The sequence below is a fragment of the Rhinoderma darwinii genome, chromosome 1, assembly GCF_050947455.1.
Source record: "Rhinoderma darwinii isolate aRhiDar2 chromosome 1, aRhiDar2.hap1, whole genome shotgun sequence".
Taxonomy (NCBI): Eukaryota; Metazoa; Chordata; class Amphibia; order Anura; family Rhinodermatidae; genus Rhinoderma; species Rhinoderma darwinii.
Genome location: NC_134687.1, coordinates 387790482 through 387809228, shown reverse-complemented (window position 1 = coordinate 387809228; position 18747 = coordinate 387790482). Strand labels below are relative to the sequence as shown.

Sequence of the window (18747 nt, the reverse complement as noted above, 5' to 3'; positions counted from 1 at the left end):
ATTAAAATCAATGGACTGTCTGTGTAATGTAGGACAGGTCCTTCAAAGCGATAGGGATCTTTGTAGCTGCTCTGGCCACTGCGGCCAAGAGATGACGATCTCAAACTGAGAACTCCCCACTCTATCAAGTCAGGATTCTGTTTGAGCATATGAAAACGGATTTTCGAAGCTGAACAAGCCGTTTAAAGCAGCCATTAGAGTACCATAGGGACTGCCAAGTTATTTTCTATAGTAAGCAATGCTGTATTTGTAACAGCAGTTTTTTAAACAATAGGTCATGTTCACATTTTGTGGTTTAATAAAAATAGAGGCAATAACAGGTCAATCAATACATGTGATCTCTGCAGTGATCAGAAGCCACAGATTTTCTACAACAGTTCTAGGAAATCTTCCAAGAACTGCTGCTACCGAAAACCAGTGAACAGAAAGTGCAAAGTTGCCAAATATATGCATATTGTGAGAACGAATAACACTATAAAATGCTGCATTATCCCTAAGAGTGAAGGTACTGATGCAATGTAAAGGTAATCACAGAATCTGTTGCACCACTAATGCTCGTGTGAATGCATCCTCACCACTAGAGGGAGAGGGTGGCGGAGTACATTTTTATAAAATTTGAGGGATGGAGGGGCACTGCTGTAACTATTAAAGGGAGCTCTATCTTGCCTACTGGAGGTGCAAAACATCAAGTGACGAGCAGGCCAAACTCTCATACCCTTGGTTGCAGTGTGGAATACACATCTTTTAATATCTGTGAAAGCTAGAAGAGAACACCAAAATATTACTTTGACTAATTAAACAGCAGTGGGTAGCTAAACCGGAAAAGATTTATCGGCCTGCCCCCTTAAGATTATTGTCCCCAACAGTCCAGGCCCTAGGCTCTTTTACCCCAACCCCCAGTAATTACATTCCTATAACTGAAAATATCTACATACATTTGATTCAACAAAAGCAAAGTGTTTACATTCAGCAAGACCATTGTTGCCAGCTGTCTTTACTATGAATAGGCGGCGATAGCAAACACATTGAATGCTAAGCAAAATAAGAGAGCAAGTAACACTGGCTGTGCAAGGTGTTACATAGAATTCAATAAACAGAGATCCTAAAATGAAAAAGAAATTAAATATTCATTCAACTTGTACTAAACTATGCAACACAAAGCTGAAAAAGTCAATAAATCAGAAGAGAAGGAAATAAACCAAAATCCATTTAAAGGCTGGGTTCACACTGAGTTTTTTGCAGGCGGAAATTCTGCCTCAAAATTCAGTTTGGAAGTTTGAGGCAGATTTTCCTCTCCCTGCACGCCGATTTTCGCTGCGTTTTTCGCCCGCGGCCATTGAGCGTCACGGGCATAAAACGCTGAAATACGCTTTCTCTGCCTCCCATTGATGTCAATGGGAGGTCAGAGGCGTAAACCCATGAAGATAGGGCATGTCCCTTCTTTCTCCCGCAAGACGGTTTTACCGCTCACGGGAAAAAGACGCCTCCGCCTCCCATTGAAATCAATGGGAGGCATTTTCGGGCCGTTTTTGACAAGTTTTGCGGCGTGGTTTCCGCGTCAAAAAACTCGTCAAAAAAACTCAGTGTGAACCCAGCCTTACAATCTAACTTAAATATTCCTTATTCAATTAAGCAAAGTCCAGGCACTATAGACACTGGGAACAACTTTCCTAAACTTCAAGGACAGGATTGAAAAGAATCCATCAAAAGGTGGCACTTAACCTTCCCTATGCCAGCTTCTATGCACTTAACCTTTCTATGCCAGTTTTCTGGCATAGAAAAATCGCAAAAGTCGAAATTTGCATGCCGAACACCTTACATTTGAGTACACATTTGTTTCTTTATACAAGTGGACTATATATTTCAATATCTTTGAGGCAAAAGACACTCTTGGCCATGTTACACATAAGTCATTAGAATTTCCCAGCGTATGCACCAAACGTTGATCCCTTAGGCTACATTCACAAGAGCATGGGCAACCTCGGACGTAAAAAACTAGTTTTTCACATCCAAGTTGCATCCGTGCAGGACGTGTTATCACGGACCCATCATAGACTAGAGTCTATGGAGGGTTGCTTGAAAACGCAGGAAAATAGGACATTTCCGATTTTCTTTCACGGACCCTTCACACACTCTGTTATAACGGCCCCATTGAAATACATATGTTCGTGTGACGGCCGTTATTTTTAACGGCCGTCACACAGACGAGTTACACGCTCGTCTGAATGAGCCCTGTTTCTATTTCCAATAATGGATTTTATCTTTGATATGACTTTCAGATGAGGTTTGCACGATACAATCAAGGTCATAATGGTGATTGGAATAAAAAAAATAATTACGCCAGGGCTCTACGGCGTTATACTGCCTGCAATGTGTTGTGTTAACATGTGAGCCGCGTTCCTTGGCACTAGGGAGAGGGAGGAGTAATGGAATTCAGTCTGCTATTGCAAATAAATTTATGTACACATGTGATGTCATGCAATCCCATAGGCTAAAACTGCACGCAATGCAATTTATTGTGTTTTAAATCTGCATGGGCCATAGCCTTAAAGGGTTAGTCCCATTCTGTTCAACAGGAGTTATGGAAACAGCCAAGCAGTGCTCGCTAGGCTGTTTCCATAACTTCGATTAAACAGAATGGAGAAAGCCGCGGGCATGTGTGCCCACATTTTTACATAATCCCTGCCTGAAATCGGTGGCCGTCTCATCAAGCTCTCATTCTCACATCCCTATCAGACATTTATGACATATGCTGTTGATATGCCATAGGTGCGTGAGATGGGAATAACCCTTCAAATAGGTCAGATCAGTTTTGTGACTGAGGCTGGGTTCACCCTGTGCGTGTTTGTGGCGTTTGTTTTTGTTTTTTTGGTAGATAAACTATGTCTCTCAAAGACGTAATTCATCAACCAAAGCAAAAAAACGCAATAAAAAAACAAAAAAAACACAGTGTGAACCCAGCCAAATCAGATCATTAGGCTATTTACCCACACCAGTTTAAATTTTGGGTGTGATTGGACAGAAATCTGTACGTGTAGACGTCCCTTTGCATGGCACAACTTTTGACTGAGGAGCGTCAATGTTACCCCGGATGGCTTTCATGAGAGCCTTGCGCTCTGCAGTAATACGTATTGTAAAGGTCACTGCAAGCAGCATTTACATTTGCTTATCACGTCATCGATAATATTTTTTTATGGTGGCACAATCATTGAAGATAAACATACTAGCAAATCGTAATGATACTTGGACAGTGTAAACAGCCCTTAAATGTACCAGGTGCTCCACCAGTTCCAACAAAAAAAATGAAAGACCGAAAATTAATATGGTTCTGATATTTTGCTCCATAAGCCATTGACATTGCGGAGAGAAAATTTAGATTTGTATGCTTTTTAAATAAAAAAAAGTATATTTTGCATAAACAAGAATTGCTTTTAGAACATCTGTTGACGGATGCATTTTGTACATATGCAAATAACCAAATTGTGCCCGTTTACAGCTCCTACGAAACAGTGATAATACAATACGTTAGTGTGGGAGGCATAATAAAGATAGAACAATTTATTGTGGATTACTAAATGATGAAATGTCAGACAAGCCAACAATGTCTGAATGCTTGAAATGATTTTTCCATCACATCGGAAACCCTTTTTGGTGACATTTGCTAGGATTCACTGCGCTACCCGACTCTTGTTATTTCTCTCCTTACCCAATTAATGTTCTGCATCCCAGTTGCAATGGAAACCAAACTGGCTGGCAGTGGGAGGAGGTCAGCCTTTCCTCGAAGCTACTAGATAGTGTGATGATTAAGGTTATAACGTTATGGCCATTATTTGATCAACAGAAAAACAAACTATGATATTTGTTCTGTCACCGGGCCATACTCTTAGAGATGAGGAAATGTGCAAGATGCCCTCACAAAACTAAATGAGTAGGTGAAAATAAATACAAGTTTGATGGGCAGGGAAATGCCAACACATGATACATGTCTGGTCAAGAGAGCTCACTTTATTTTGCCACTACCTGTTTTCCCATTCAACACCTCGAAATGCCATTTAGTGGGTCCAGGGTTAAGTGTTACTAAAAAAAAAAAAAAAAAGTACAGATATTATTTGATGGGCTGTGTTCTAATGACATTCCGAGTTAAAAAATTCATATACAACAAACCTTAGATAATCCATAATGTGCTGGGCACTACAGGGCCTAGTGCATAAGCCCGAATTGCTGTAGGAACACAGAATCCCTATGGCTCCGTATTACGGACCCATACACACTCCGCCGTATGGTGCCTCCGTGAGGCACTGAATTTTCCTCTAGAAGCAATGCTTCTAGGATGTAATACAGTAGCAAAATCTCTTTGGGCATTATTTATAAAGAACTAGTAAAGACTAAAATAAGAACAGTGGCCCATAGCAACCAGCCAAATACTTCACATAGCCTATGCTAGGATCTGACTGGTTAACGTTTTGTTTGGCACAAATCTGTCACAGAGAAAACATGGCACCTAGTAACCAGTCCACATATTTCTCCACTGCATGTTAGAAAATCAAAGCTGAGCCCTGATTGGTTGCAAATTGTAAAAAAGTCAGGCTCTGCTCACACTACCGCAAAGACACCAAAGCCTCCCTCAGCTGTTCCGTCACATTTCACAGCAAGAATAGTGCAGCATGCAGCGATAATCTTGCCGTTAAAACGATGGACATAGTCAATGGAGTCTATCGGGCGGCTCAGGGTCCGAATACAATGAGGGGTAGAGGAAAGCAGCTATCAGGTTCCTTAACTTTTTATTTTATGTTTGTTTTTCCCTTTCATGAGACGCTATTGTGAATAGGGATGCATGGAAACTTCGATACTGTTTTGATACCGTGCACCCTCAAACGGTTCGATACCGTTATTTCATGTATTTCGATACTAAGCTGTGTGGTCGCACAGCTCAGTATTGTAACACATGAATGTATGAGAGCGGGGCTGTGGCCGTGTGATACAGTCATTGGCCCGCTCCTGAGTCCTGACAACAAGTGTGTGCGCGGCCAGTATGATGTGATGCGGCCGGCCCTGCACTAATGAGCAGCGGCACTTAAGACAGAACATGGCGGGCACACTGCAAAACACCCCCATGTTCTGTTTTCAGTGCCTGCGCCACCGCTCATTAGTGCAGCGCCGGCCGCATCACCTTACGCTGACCGCGTACCCCGCACTTGTTGGGAGCGGGGCAATGGCTGTATTACACAGCCACAGCCCCGCTGTAACGGTGGTGATGAGAGAAACCTCTGATGTCCGCTGCTATTCCCCTAAATGCTGTGATCAAAGCTGACCATGGGATTCAAGGGGAAAATGAGTAGGGGGGGGATGCCCCTTGGATCGTGTCACACGAATCCCTGTGACGCGATTGAGGGACATACCATATATGGGCAGGCAGCCCAGGGTCCATTGAAGGACCCCAGGGCTGTTTTACCATATTTCCTGTTAGGGCATACTTAGGTATGTTCTAACAACTGCCTGTGTACTATACGTACACAGGCTTATGTACTGGTATATAGATATATGCCAGTACATTAAAGTTTAAAAATAAGAACAAAGTAATGTTAAATAAGAAAAAATACACACACACATTTTTTTTTACAATAAACATTAAAATAAGTCTCAATACATAAAACATACACATATTCGGTATTGGTGCGGCCGTAATAACCTTCACAACAAATTGACAATTATAAATGAGAAACATTATTAATTACTATTAATGTAAAGCACATTCAAAGTTCATCACACCTCGCACCTCACATCAGAAAATGGAAGAACTTATTTTTTTTTTTATTACTGTTGGCAAAGTATCGTTTTGGTTTCGAAAATCACAATGCTACACAAAGTATTGGTATCGAAGTCCCAATTCTGGTATCGTGGCAACCCTAAGGCCCCATGCACACAAACGTGCAATTATGGACCCGCCCGGTACTATTGACCGCGGACACCTTTCCGTAGTGGTACGGAAAGGTGTCCGTGCTGTAGGACCGTGCTGGGAAACATGGAGCATGTCCTACTTTTCGGATTTTGCCGGCCGTGCTCCCATACTTTGCGGGCTGTGATTACGGGCACGGCCGTGTGCATGAGGCCTCATTGTGAAGTTCCATACAATATATATTTTGGCTTTTGAAAATACTTGCATGTATACTTAGATTATGTTATTTATTATAGTTGCAGTGTAATAAATGCCAGAGGGATAGTATTAAAGGGGTTGTCCGATACAAAAATGTAAATGTTTTAATTTGAGATTCCGGTTAGGGATGTGTAAGAACACTGCCTAGCTTTTTTTTTTTAATTCAATTTACTTACTGCACGCGCGCTGCGCTCAATTTGCATTGTTTACCTCTGATACTTGTCGGCCGTTTCCTGTAAGTCTCATTGCCTAAATTCGGCACAGGCGCTGTGACAGCAGAGGATTGGGCATGCGTGGTAAACACTGTTTATGTAGCAACCAAGCACGCTCAGAGACGGCTGAGAAAGACTATCCGGTCCACCCCATCCCTTAGTGTATAGTGACATCAGAAATTACGTAGCCGTCCATTGAGCCGGCCAGAAACGGGAAGTAATAGCTCATGTACGGGGCAGCGCCGGAAGTTCAGATTTTACGGTTGGAGACGTATCACGTGACCGGCTTTGGAATAGGGTATTAGAAACAACAATGCAAATGCAAGTATATTACAAACTGCATTCATTTTAGATGTTAAGTTAAATATGATTGAGTAAATTGGGCCCGGAAAACCCCTTTAAGTCTCTGTTTACACTACCATCACAGCTTTCGTTGACAACGGAGTCATAACCTCTGCACTAGACCAGTATTTCAACGGATTAAAACAGACAATGACAGACCCCACTGACATTAATGGGGTTCATCGGGTCTACACCATTTGTTTCGACAAGAATAGAGCTGCAAACTAAGCTATTTTTCCTGTCAAAAACACTGGAAAGCTGGACAGAAACCCCTAAGGGCTTATGTACACGAACGTGTAATACGTCCGTGCAACGCGCGTGATTTTCACGCGTGTCGTACGGACCAATGTTAGTCTATGGGGCAGTGCAGACAGTCCGCGATTTTTGCGCAACGTGAGTCCGTTTCGTAAAACTCATGGCATGTCCTATATTTCTGCGTTGTTCGCGCATCACGCACCCATTGAAGTCAATGGGTGCGTGAAAATCACGCGCAGCACACGGAAGCACTTCCGTGGGACGAGCGTGATTCGCGCAACAGCTCTCAAACTATGAATGTAACAAACATCCATACGGGGCTGACACACGGAGCTGCCAAGTGCCTTTTGCGCACGCAAAACAAAGCGTTTTCTGCGGCTGGAAAAACGCACACGCTCGTGTAAATCCGCCCTAACTCAAATGTAAAGAGTCTAACTTGGGTAAAAACTATAACAAAGAATTATTTAAAGAGGACTTGTCAGGTCCCCAAAAAATCACCACCATACCTTTATTGCTGCTTTCCGAGCATTTTTTTCTAAATCGCTCAACGTGCCTCCATGCCCTCCCACAATCAGCCTCATTCGTTTCAGGGGCTGATATGCGAATACATGAATAAATTAACTACTGGGTGTTCACCACCACCCAGTTATCAATTAATTTAGGTATTAGAATAGAAGTCGCCGAAAGGAACACAGCTGACTGCTTAGGAACAATAGAGCGATTAAAAAAATAATAATCTATATATTTTTTAAGTGTTGTCAATCAGGGGAAAGGCAGGAATAGCGGCATCATGGTGATTTTTTGGGGGACCTGACAAGTCCTTTTTAAGCTTCTTAAATAAATTAATTACATTTTATGTAATTATAATTTTTTTTTTTTATTGAGGAATAAGTTGATGGATAAACGAGGTCAAATACACCATATTAAAGAAAAAAAAAAAAAAACTGAGGACAGTCTGAACGTGATATACAACCATATTTTATTATTAAACAGAATTTAAAGAACTAATTAAATTAAATAGGTCTACACACCAGTCAAATCAATAATGCCCACAGTTCATAGCCCATCAGGTACAGCTGAAAGTTGCCAGGGAACTGCACCCACAGGTGACAAAGTAATCCGCAAACATGTCCCTGACCTGGAGTCCAGACACATCAGGCATTTCATTAACCCACTCATTGATTCTCTCTATGGTGGGCATGTTCTCCTTAACATCAACAGTCTCATGGACACAAAGATAATTATGTAGAACACAGCAAGCCTTTATGATGGACTCTACCATATCAACATCAAGCTGTAATGCTTTCAAGAAGACCCTCCATTTACCGCTAAGAATGCCAAATGCGCACTTAACATAGTGGCGTGCCCGGGATAGTCGATTATTGTAGATACGTCTCCTAGTATCCAGTCCTCGCTTAGGGAATGGCCTCAGCACATTGCTAGTCACCATATAGGCCTCATCTGCCACAATCACAAAAGGCACTGGAGACTCCGTGCTTCCAGGCAGAGGTCTGGGGTTAGGCAGGGACAATTGAGATGTCAGATGCCGTTGTCCCATTCTAGTTGCACTTAAGACCCTAGCGTCTGTTGTGCTCCTATCGGCCATGGTATGTACAGCTACAAAACGGTATTGGCTGTCGGCCAACGCCAGCAATACCACTGAAAAATATTTCTTATGGTTGTAGAGCCGAGAACCTGTTATTGGAGGCATCTTTACCCGAATGTGCTTCCCGCCTAAGGCCCCCACACAATTCGGAAATTGTGTGGTTACTTCAAAATGGGTAGCAATGTCTAGCCAGGCCTCTGTAGTAGGTGTGGGCATTACTGTCGGTTGCAGTTTTTCCCAAATGAGGTCACATGTTGCTCTAACAATTCCAGGAATGGTTAATTTGCAGAGTAAGAAGTCTACGTGAAGTGACTCAAAAGAATTGCCAGTCGCGAGGAATCTGCAGAAGAGAAAAAAAACAAATACATAATCGATTAACAAAAATAATAAATTCCAAAGAGGTCAATTAGCTAGTTTTACTAAAATAAAGAAAAGAAAAAGCGTTACAATTATTGAACAAGTTAAAATATGATCTAGAAATGCACTTACCGCAGAGTGACCAACAGTTGCTCCTCAGGCAGTAGGTTATGCCTCATATTGGTATCCCGCAGGATCAGACCTGAGCGCAGCTCCTCCAGAAGCTTGTCAAACATCTCTATTGAAATCCTACAGAATTGGCAGAACTTCTCAGGATGCTGTCTGAGATCCTGGTAGAGGGTAGCAAAGTGCCCCTCTGAGGTCCTCTGGGACACATTAGGGTGCACCCGAAGTCTGGGGGTCCTCTGCTCCTCCTCAATGTCTCGCCGCCTCCTTAACCTTCTACTTATAAGCCATGCCAGGAGCACTCTATCTCTGGGTGTCATAGATAAAGCCATCCTGAAATAAAAATGCAATTGCTATGGGCAACAGCAGAACTCAACAGCTGCAGCAAGCAATTGGTACCTGTATAGCAATGTGACCTCAAGTAGTGTGAGCCCTAAAGTCGCCTCCGAGGAAAACACTGTACATACCAAAAAGATACGGAGACGTAAAGTGTGGTGGGATATGATGTGCAGAACGCTGTTTTCAAGGTAACAAATGGTTTAGGCAAATTTTAGATACTGCTTAACCCCTTAGCGCACCTTGACGTAACTGTACGTCGAACTGAGCAGTAAGTTCGCGCACCTTGACGTGCAGTTACGTCTGTGCTTTGACAGTTAACCGCCGCGCGGCGCTACACCACTGATTTCGGCAGTTAACCCCTTAATTGCGGCGTTTGATTTGAACGCCACAATTAATAATAATAATAATCTTTATTTATATAGCGCCAACATATTACGCAGCACTTTACAATTTAGAGGGAACATGAAATAAACAATATCAGACATTACATAGTGACAAAGTTCATTTACAATTCAAACCTGGGGAGTGAGGACCCTGCTCGCAAGAGCTTACAATCTATGAGGACATAAGGGAGACACAAAGTGTAACAGTGTTTGTTCTGTACAATAGTCCGGCCATTTTTATACACATGCGGTGGTAACATAAAGCTGCATGAGCCGGTCACCAGCCACTATCCATGTATGACGGACATGAAGAGAAGGAGTGTGAGGGAATCTTATTCTGATGACTAATCTAAATGGAGGGCCATGGAAAGGAGTCAGATTAGGGAATGTTATAGGCCTGTCTAAATAGATGTGTTTTCAGGGCACGTTTAAAACTGTGGATATTGGGAATTAATCTGATTGTCTGGGGTAGCACATTCCAGAGGACGGGTGCAGCACGAGAGAAATCCTGGAGACGGTAGTGGGAGGTTCGGATTATGGAGGATTTTAATCTAAGGTCGTTGGCAGAACGTAGAGTCCGAGTAGGGTGGTAGACAGAGATGAGGGAGGAGATGTAAAGAGGTGCAGCACTGTGGAGAGCTTTGTGGGTGAGAGTAATAAGTTTGAATTTTATTCGGAAGGGGATGGGCAACCAGTGCAGTGACTGGCACAGATTAGAGGCGTTGGTGTAGCGGTTGGTCATAAAGATGAGCCTGGCTGCTGCATTGAGGATAGATTGGAGAGGGGAGAGTTTAGTGAGGGGAAGACCGACTAGTAATGAGTTACAGTAGTCAAGACGAGAGTGAATCAGAGCAACAATGAGAGTTTTGGCAGTTTCCTCCGTAAGAAAAGAGCGGATTCTGGAGATGTTTTTGAGGTGAAAATGACAGGAGCGTGAAAGTGATTGTATGTGAGGAGTAAAGGAAAGATCTGAGTCAAAAATAACCCCGAGACAGCGGGCGTGCTGCTTAGGAGTTATGATAGTGCCACACACAGAGATGGAGACATCAGGTTTAGGGAGGTTAGTAGATGGTGGGAACACAAGGAGCTCAGTTTTAGAAAGATTCAGTTTCAGATAGAGAGAGGACATGATGTTAGAGACAGCGGACAGACAATCACTGGTGTTCTGTATTAGAGCAGGGGTGATGTCACGGGAAGAGGTATATAATTGGGTGTCATCAGCGTAGAGATGGTACTGGAAGCCAAATCTGCTGATGGTTTGTCCAATAGGAGCTGTGTAGAGAGAAAAGAGGAGCGGACCTAGGACTGATCCCTGAGGAACCCCGATATCAAGGGGAAGAGGAGAAGAGGTGGAACCAGCAAATGACACACTGAATGAGCGGTCAGAGAGATAGGAGGAAAACCAAGAGAGAGCCGCGTCCTTGAGGCCAATAGAGTGGAGCATGTTAAGTAGGAGTTTGTGGTCTACAGTGTCAAAGGCTGCAGAGAGATCCAAAAGAATCAGGAGAGAGGATTTACCGTCTGATTTAGCCGCCAAGAGATCATTTGAGACTTTAGTAAGGGCAGTTTCTGTGGAGTGTAGAGTGCGGAAACCAGATTGTAAGGGGTCAAGAATGGAGTTAGCAGAGAGATAGCGGATAAGGCGAGAGTAGACCAAGCGTTCCAGGAGTTTAGAGATGAAGGGCAGATTAGAGACTGGTCGGTAGTTGGCAGCGCTGGATGGGTCAAGTGTTGGTTTTTTCAATAATGGGTTTATAATGGCATGTTTAAAAGCGGAGGGAAAGATACCAGAGGAAAGAGAGAGGTTAAATATTTTAGTGAGGTGACTAGTGACAGCTGGGGAGAGGGACTGGAGGAGGTGTGAGGGGACAGGATCACTAGGGCAGGTAGTAGGACGAGAAGAAGAGAGGAGCCTCGAGACTTCTTCTTCAGTTATTGGGTCAAATGCTGAGAGTGAAGAAGAGGGAGTGCGGGGGGGGAAGGGGATCGATGTTACTAGGGGACTGGGAGATAATATCATGCCGGATGTTGTCAATTTTAACTTTAAAATAATTGGCCAGGTCTTCAGCACTGAGATCTGTGATTGGCGTCTGCACTTTAGGACTAAGGAGGGAGTGAAAAGTATCAAAGAGGCGTTTTGGATTATTAGATAGTGTGGAGATGAGAGAAGTGAAGTAGACTTGTTTGAAGCGGTGAAGGGCAGAGTTGTAAGTTTTGAGCATAAATTTGTAATGGAGGAAATCTGCATCCAAATGCGATTTTCTCCACAGTCGTTCGGCACATCTCAAGCACCGGTGAAGAAAGCGGGATTGAGGCGTGTGCCAGGGTTGTTGTCGTCGTCTTTGTCGGGTGGTTCGGAGTGTAGTGGGGGCTGCTTCATCCAATGCATTTTTGAGAGTGTTATTATAAAGTTTGGCAGCCAGATTGGGACAGGAGAGGGAAGAGATAGGGGACAATGAGGACTGTAGACTGTCTATGAGTTTCACAGTGTTAATGGCATGTAGATTTCTGTATGTCTGATACGTAGGGATGACCTGAGGAGGCAGAGAATATTTGATAGTAAAGCAGAGAAGATTGTGGTCAGAAAGCGGGAGAGGAGAGTTAATAAAGTCAGAAACTGAGCAGAGCCGGAAGAAGACCAGGTCAAGTGAATGCCCGTCTTCATGTGTAGGAGAGTTAGTAAGTTGTGACAGACCGAGGGACGAGGTTAAAGATAGAAACTGGGAGGCAGATGAGGAGATTGGGTTATCAATGGGGATGTTGAAGTCACCCATGATGAGAGTGGGTGTTTCAGAGGATAGAAATTGTGGAAGCCAGGCAGCAAAATGATCCAGGAATTGGCGGGGTGAGCCCGGTGGGCGGTAGACAACTGCCACTCGGAGGGGAAAAGGGTGAAAGAGTCTGAGGGTGTGGACTTCAAAAGAGGGAAATGTGAGTGAGGGGACCGGGGGAATGACCTGGAAAGTGCAGTGTGGGGAAAGAAGTATACCTACTCCTCCACCCTGCCTGTTCTCAGGTCTGGGGGCATGAGAGAACTGGAGACCACCATAAGATAGAGCAGCAGTGGAAGCAGTGTCAGACAGGTGTAGCCATGTTTCTGTAAGAGCCAGAAGGTTGAGAGAGTTAGAAAGGAATAAGTCATGAATAAAGGTGAGTTTGTTGCACACGGACCGAGAGTTCCAGAGAGCACAGTTAAAAGAGACAGGAGAAGACCTACAAGGAATGGCAAGAAGATTTGCAGGGTTTCTATGTGTGGCAGGTAAGTGGTTGAGCTTGGCAGAAGAAAAGGGAGGGCCAGGGTTGGGAGAGATGTCCCCTGCAGCTAGTAGCAGGAGAATGGAGAGAGACAGCAGGTGGTTCTGTGATTTATGAGAGCGTTTTTTATGTTGGGCAGTGGGATGAGATGGGTTAAGTTGACTGAGGAGTTTAGGTGTTTAGCGCCGATCGGCAGCCCCCATGTGAAATCACGGGGTCTGGCGATCGTACCCATGGCAACTGGACGCCAGACAATGGCTTCCGGGTTGCCATGTACAGAAACCTATGAGGACCACCCGGAGGGTGGTAGTCGTAGGCTTCCTGTCAGTGTGACTGTCACGTCACAATGACAGTTGGAATGCATTACACTACGTGTGTAGTGTAATGTATTCCAGCAGCGATCAGAGCTGCAAGTCTAAGTGTCCCCTAGTGGGACAAGTGAAAAAAGTAAAAAAAAAGAATAAAAATGTTTTAAAAAAAAGTGTAAAAATCAAAGTTATAAGTGACATAAACTGCTTTTTTCTCCTATAATAAGTCTTTTATTATAGGAAAAAAATGAACATTTAAAAAAAAAGTACACATATTTGGTATCACCGCGTTCGTAACGACCCCAACTATAAAACTATAATATTATTTTTCCCGCACGAAAAACAATGCCAGAATCACTATTTTTTGGTCACCACCCCTCCCAAAATATGCAATAAAAAGTGATCAAAAAGTCGCATGTACGCCAAAATAGTACCAATAAAAACTACAACCTGTCCCGCAAAAAACAAGCCCTTAGGCCTCATGCACACGACCGTATTTTTTCCCACCCGTAAATACTGGCGTAAATACGGGTCCGGTGTCACACGTATTCCACCCGTTTTGCACCAGTATTTACGAACCCGTGCCCGTAAATATGGGTCCGGTGTCACCCGTATTTACGGGCACATTTTTGGCGGCAAAATAGCACTGCACTAATCGGCAGCCCCTTCTCTCTATCAGTGCAGGATAGAGAGAAGGAACAGCCTTTTCTGTAATAAAAGTTAAAGAAATTCATACTTACCTGGCCGTTGTCTTGGTGACGCGTCCCTCTCTTCATATCCAGCCCGACATCCCTGGATGACGCGGCAGTCCATGTGACCGCTGCAGCCTGTGATTGACCTGTGATTGGCTGCAGCGGTCACATGGCCTGAAACGTCATCCAGGACGTCGGGCCGGATGTCGAGAGGGACGCGTCACCAAGGCAACGGGCGGGAGACCGGACTGGAGGAAGCAGGAAGTTGTCGGTAAGTATGAAAGTCTTTTATTTTTAACAGGTTTATACTGATCGGTAGTCACTGTCCAGGGTGCTGAAAGAGTTACTGCCGATCAGTTAACTCTTTCAGCTCCCTGGACAGTGACTATTTACTGACGTCGCTTAGCAACGCTGCCGTAATGACGGGTGCACACATGTAGCCACCCGTCATTACGAGAGCTCCATAGACTTCTATGGACTGTCCGTGCCGTTATTACGGCCTGAAATAGGACATGTTCTATCTTTTTCAACGGCACGGGCACCTTTCCGTGAGAAAACGGGAAGGCACCCGTCGCCAATAGAAGTCTATGAGCCCGTTATTACGGGTCGTAATTACGACCCGTAATAACGGGAGTTCTTACGGTCGTGTGCATGAGGCCTTACACAGCTTTTTGGACTGAAAAATAAAAAAGTTATGGCTCTCAGAATATGGTGACACAGAAAATAAATTATATTCTAAAGAAGTTATTTTATTGCGCAAACGCTGCAAAACATAAAAAAAACTATATACATATGGTATCGCCGTAATCGTACCGACCCGCAGAATAAAATATAACTGTCATTTATAGCCCAGGGTGAACGCTGTCAAAAATAAATAAAAATCATTGTCAGAATTTATGGTTTTTGGTCACCTGGCTTGCCGAAAAATGGCATAAAAAGTGATCAACAAAATCGCATGTACCCCAAAATGGTACCAATGAAAATTACAGATTGTCCCGCAACAAATAAGCCCTCACACAGCTCCGGTGGTGAAAAAATAAAAAAAGTTCCGGCTCCCAGATTATGGCGATGCAAAATGTGCAGAGTGTTCCAAAAGCGGATAGGATCGGGTGCAATTTATAAGTGCGACACTGGCCACATATCTGCGGATTATTATTTATTTACCCCATTATTATACCCTCTTATTATGCCCTGATGTACTCTGCCCAGCCTACATATGCCCCCACATTATAAACCGAAATACCAGCAAAACGCCAGAGCTACTACCAAGCAAAATATGCGCTACAAAAGCCAAATGGCGCTCCCTCCCTTCTGAGCCCTACAGCATGCAGGAGCCTGTAAAAATCACAATATACTGCAATACATTAGTATTGCAGTGTATTCTACCAGTGATCTAACGATTGCTGGTTCAAGTCTCCTATGGGGACTAATAAAATATGTAAAAACAAAAGTAAATAGTTATTATTAGTGGAAAAAATTTAATATTTAAAGTCCAAAAAGAAACCCTTTTCACATTTTTTCTCTAAAGTAATGTAAAAAAATAAAAAAGATACACAAAATTGGCATCGCTGCGTCCGTAAAAGTCCAAGCTATTACAATATACCATTATTGAACTCGCACGGTGAAGGTCGTGAAAAATAAAAAAATTTAAACTGCAAAATCTCAGTTTTTTGGTCACCTTGGCGCTACCAAAAAATTTAATAAAAAGTGCTCAAAAACTCTTATGTACCAAAAAATGGTACCAATAAAAACTACAGCTCGTCCCGCTACAGCTCGTACCACTCTATTGACGGAAAAATAAAAACGTTGTGGCTCTCGGAAAGTGGGGAGGAAAAACGAAAACGAAAAACATGGATCAGTTCAGAAAGGGTTAATTACTTTCTAATGAAAAAACATTTCTGACCTCATGTGGGGTATAGCCGTACTCGGGAGAAATTGCTTTACAAATGTTGGGGTGAATTTTCTCCTTTATCCTTTGTGAAATTGAAAAAATTCAAAATTTTAGTGGAAATAATGTTGATATTAATTTTCACAGCCTAATTCTAATAAATTCTGCAAAAGACGTGTGAGGCCTAAATGCCCACTATACCCCTAGATAGTGGTGTAGTTTCCCAAATGGGGTTACTTTTGGGGGGTTTCCACTGTTTCGGTCTCTCAGTGGCTTTGCAAATTCGACATGACACCCAAAAACTATTCCAGCTAAATTTGTGCTCCAAAAGCCAAATAGCGCTCCTTCCCTTCTAAGCCCCGGTGTGGGTCAAAACATCAGTGTGGTGTGGGTCAACTTTACCCCTAGAAAAATTCCTTGAGGGGTGTAGTTTCCAAAATGGGGTCACTATTGGAGGGTTTCCACGGTTTTCATCCCTCCAGTGCATTGCAAACGCGACACGGCACTGAAAACTATTCCAGCAAAATCAGAAATCCAAAAATCAAATGGCGCTCCTTCACTTCTGAGGCCTGCTGTGGGTCCAAACAGGAGTTTATTACCACATATGGGGTATTGCTATAATCGGAAGAAATTGCTTTACATATGTTGGGGTGTTTTTTCTACTTTATTCCTTGTAAAAATTAAAAATGTCTACGTTTTTTTTCACAAAAAAAGTAGATTTTCATCTTCATATACTAATTCAAATAAATTTAGCAAAAAAACTGTGGGTTCAAAATGCTAACTATACCCCTAGATAAATTCCTTGAGGGGTATAGTTTCCAAAATGGGGACACTTTTGGGGGGTCTTTACTGTTTTGGTACCACAAGACCTATTCAAACCTGACATGGTGCCTAAAATATATTCTAAAAAAAGGAGGCCCCAAAATCCACTGGGTGCTTCTTTGCTTCTGAGGCCGGTGTTTCAGTCCATTACCGCACTAGGACCACATGTGGGATATTTCTAAAAACTGCAGAATCTGGGCAATAAATATTGAGTTGCATTTCTCTGGTAAAACCTTCAGTGGTACAGAAAAAATTTATTACAAATGAATTTTCGAAGAAAAAAAATTAAATTTGTAAATTTCACCTCTACTTTGCTTTAATTCCTGTGAAATGCCTAAAGGGTTAAAACACTTTCTGAATGCTGTTTTGAATACTTTGATGGGTGCAGTTTTCAAAATGAGGTGACTTCTGGGGACTTTCTAATATATAGGGCCCTCAAAGCCCCTTCAGAACTGAACTGGTCCCTGAAAAAATAGGCTTTTGAAATTTTCTTGAAAATGCGAGAAATTGCAGCTAAAGTTCTAAGCCTTGTGAGGTCATAGAAAAATAAAATAATGTTCAAAAAATTATGCAAACATAAAGTAGACATATGGGAAATATTAACTAGTAAATATTTTGTGTGGTATTACTATCTGTTTTACAAGCAGATACATTACAATTTATAAAAATGCAGATTTTTGCAAATTTTCTCTACATTTTGGTGTTTTTGACAAATAAATATTGAATTTAACGACTAAATTTTTTCAGTATCATAAAGCACAACATGTCACGAGAAAACAATCTCTTGGATAGGCAAAAGCATTCTGGAGTTATTACAACATAAAGTAACACATGTCAGATTTGCAAAAATCGGCTGTGTCCACAAGGCCAAAACAGGCTTAGACACTAAGGGGTTAAATATGCACGGGGAAGGGTAAATAATTTTTATAGGCACAAATCATAGACTATTCTTGGTTTATAAAGGCTTCTTTCTACCATCGCGTGTATAAAAATGAAGGGTTTATCCTCATTCACACAGTCCAGGACTGATTCCTAAACAGGGAGAAACAACTGCACCAAAACGGCAAAGTATGTACAAAGCCAAAGAGTGGCGTACATATGCCATAGAAACATAGAAGATTTTCTGCAGAAAAAGACCACATGGTCCATCTAGTCTGCCCTTATATGACTTCTTTTTCAGTACTGCAGCTCTGCTCCTATTCAAGTGGATAAGAGCAGAGCTGCAGAACGGCCGCTATGCTTCCGGCTCCAACTACTGCACACCGTTCAAAACATCCGGGGGAAACCCAGAGGCATGTCGGACCCGCACCGATCATATACGGATTACCTGTGTAATCACAGCCTGCTGAACGCAGACAGCCACCCGCATTTGCGGGTCGTGCTCCCATACAAAGTAAATATACAGGAAAGGGGTCTGCGGTCAACAGAAGTGAATGGGTCCGTAATTGCGGATCGCTATTATAGACGATTTATACTGTTGTGTGCACGGGGCCTGGGGGTATGTGCACACAGCTTATTTTCGGCCCGTAAACGGCCGAAAAATCGGAAGCAGAACGCCTCCAAACATCTGCCCATTGATTTCAATGGGAAAAACGGCGTTCTGTTCCGACAGGCCGTTTTTTTACTTTCGCGTTTTGAAAAACGGTCGGGTAAAAAAACGCCCGCGAAAAAGAAGTGCATGTTACTTCTTGAGCCGTTTTTGGAGCAGTTTTTTTATTGACTATAGAAAAACAGCTCTAAAAACGGCTGTAAAAAAATGCCGCGAAAAACAACAGTTGCTAAAAAAAATGGCTGAAAATCAGGAGCGGTTTTCCATTGAAAACAGCTCCGTATTTTCAGACGTTTTTTGCTAAGCGTGTGAACACAGCCTTACAATGTGTGGCACTGCTTAGGCCCACATTATTTTATTGTTTTTGGACTGTATGGGGTTGGTGGCAGCACTGTATAGCATTGTTTAGGCAACTGAAGCGTTATTTGGCCACCATATGACACTGTTTGGCATGTTATT

General features: G+C 42.8%; 1 protein-coding gene across 7 annotated transcripts in view; it reads right to left on the bottom strand.

Annotated features, from left to right (window-relative positions):
* The window catches only part of RMI1 (RecQ mediated genome instability 1), a 54725-nt gene that overhangs the window by 9193 nt on the left and 26785 nt on the right, over positions 1-18747 (bottom strand). For 2 of the 7 annotated variants that reach the window (XM_075828607.1, XM_075828621.1), the window contains exon 2: positions 4021-4077. The exons of 4 other annotated variants lie outside the window; for them this stretch is intronic. The gene's annotated coding sequence lies outside the window, so the exon portion shown is untranslated. Of the gene's footprint in view, positions 1-4020; positions 4078-8680; positions 8768-18747 lie in introns of those variants that run through there. One more of the 7 variants, XM_075828646.1, reaches the window with a different exon arrangement.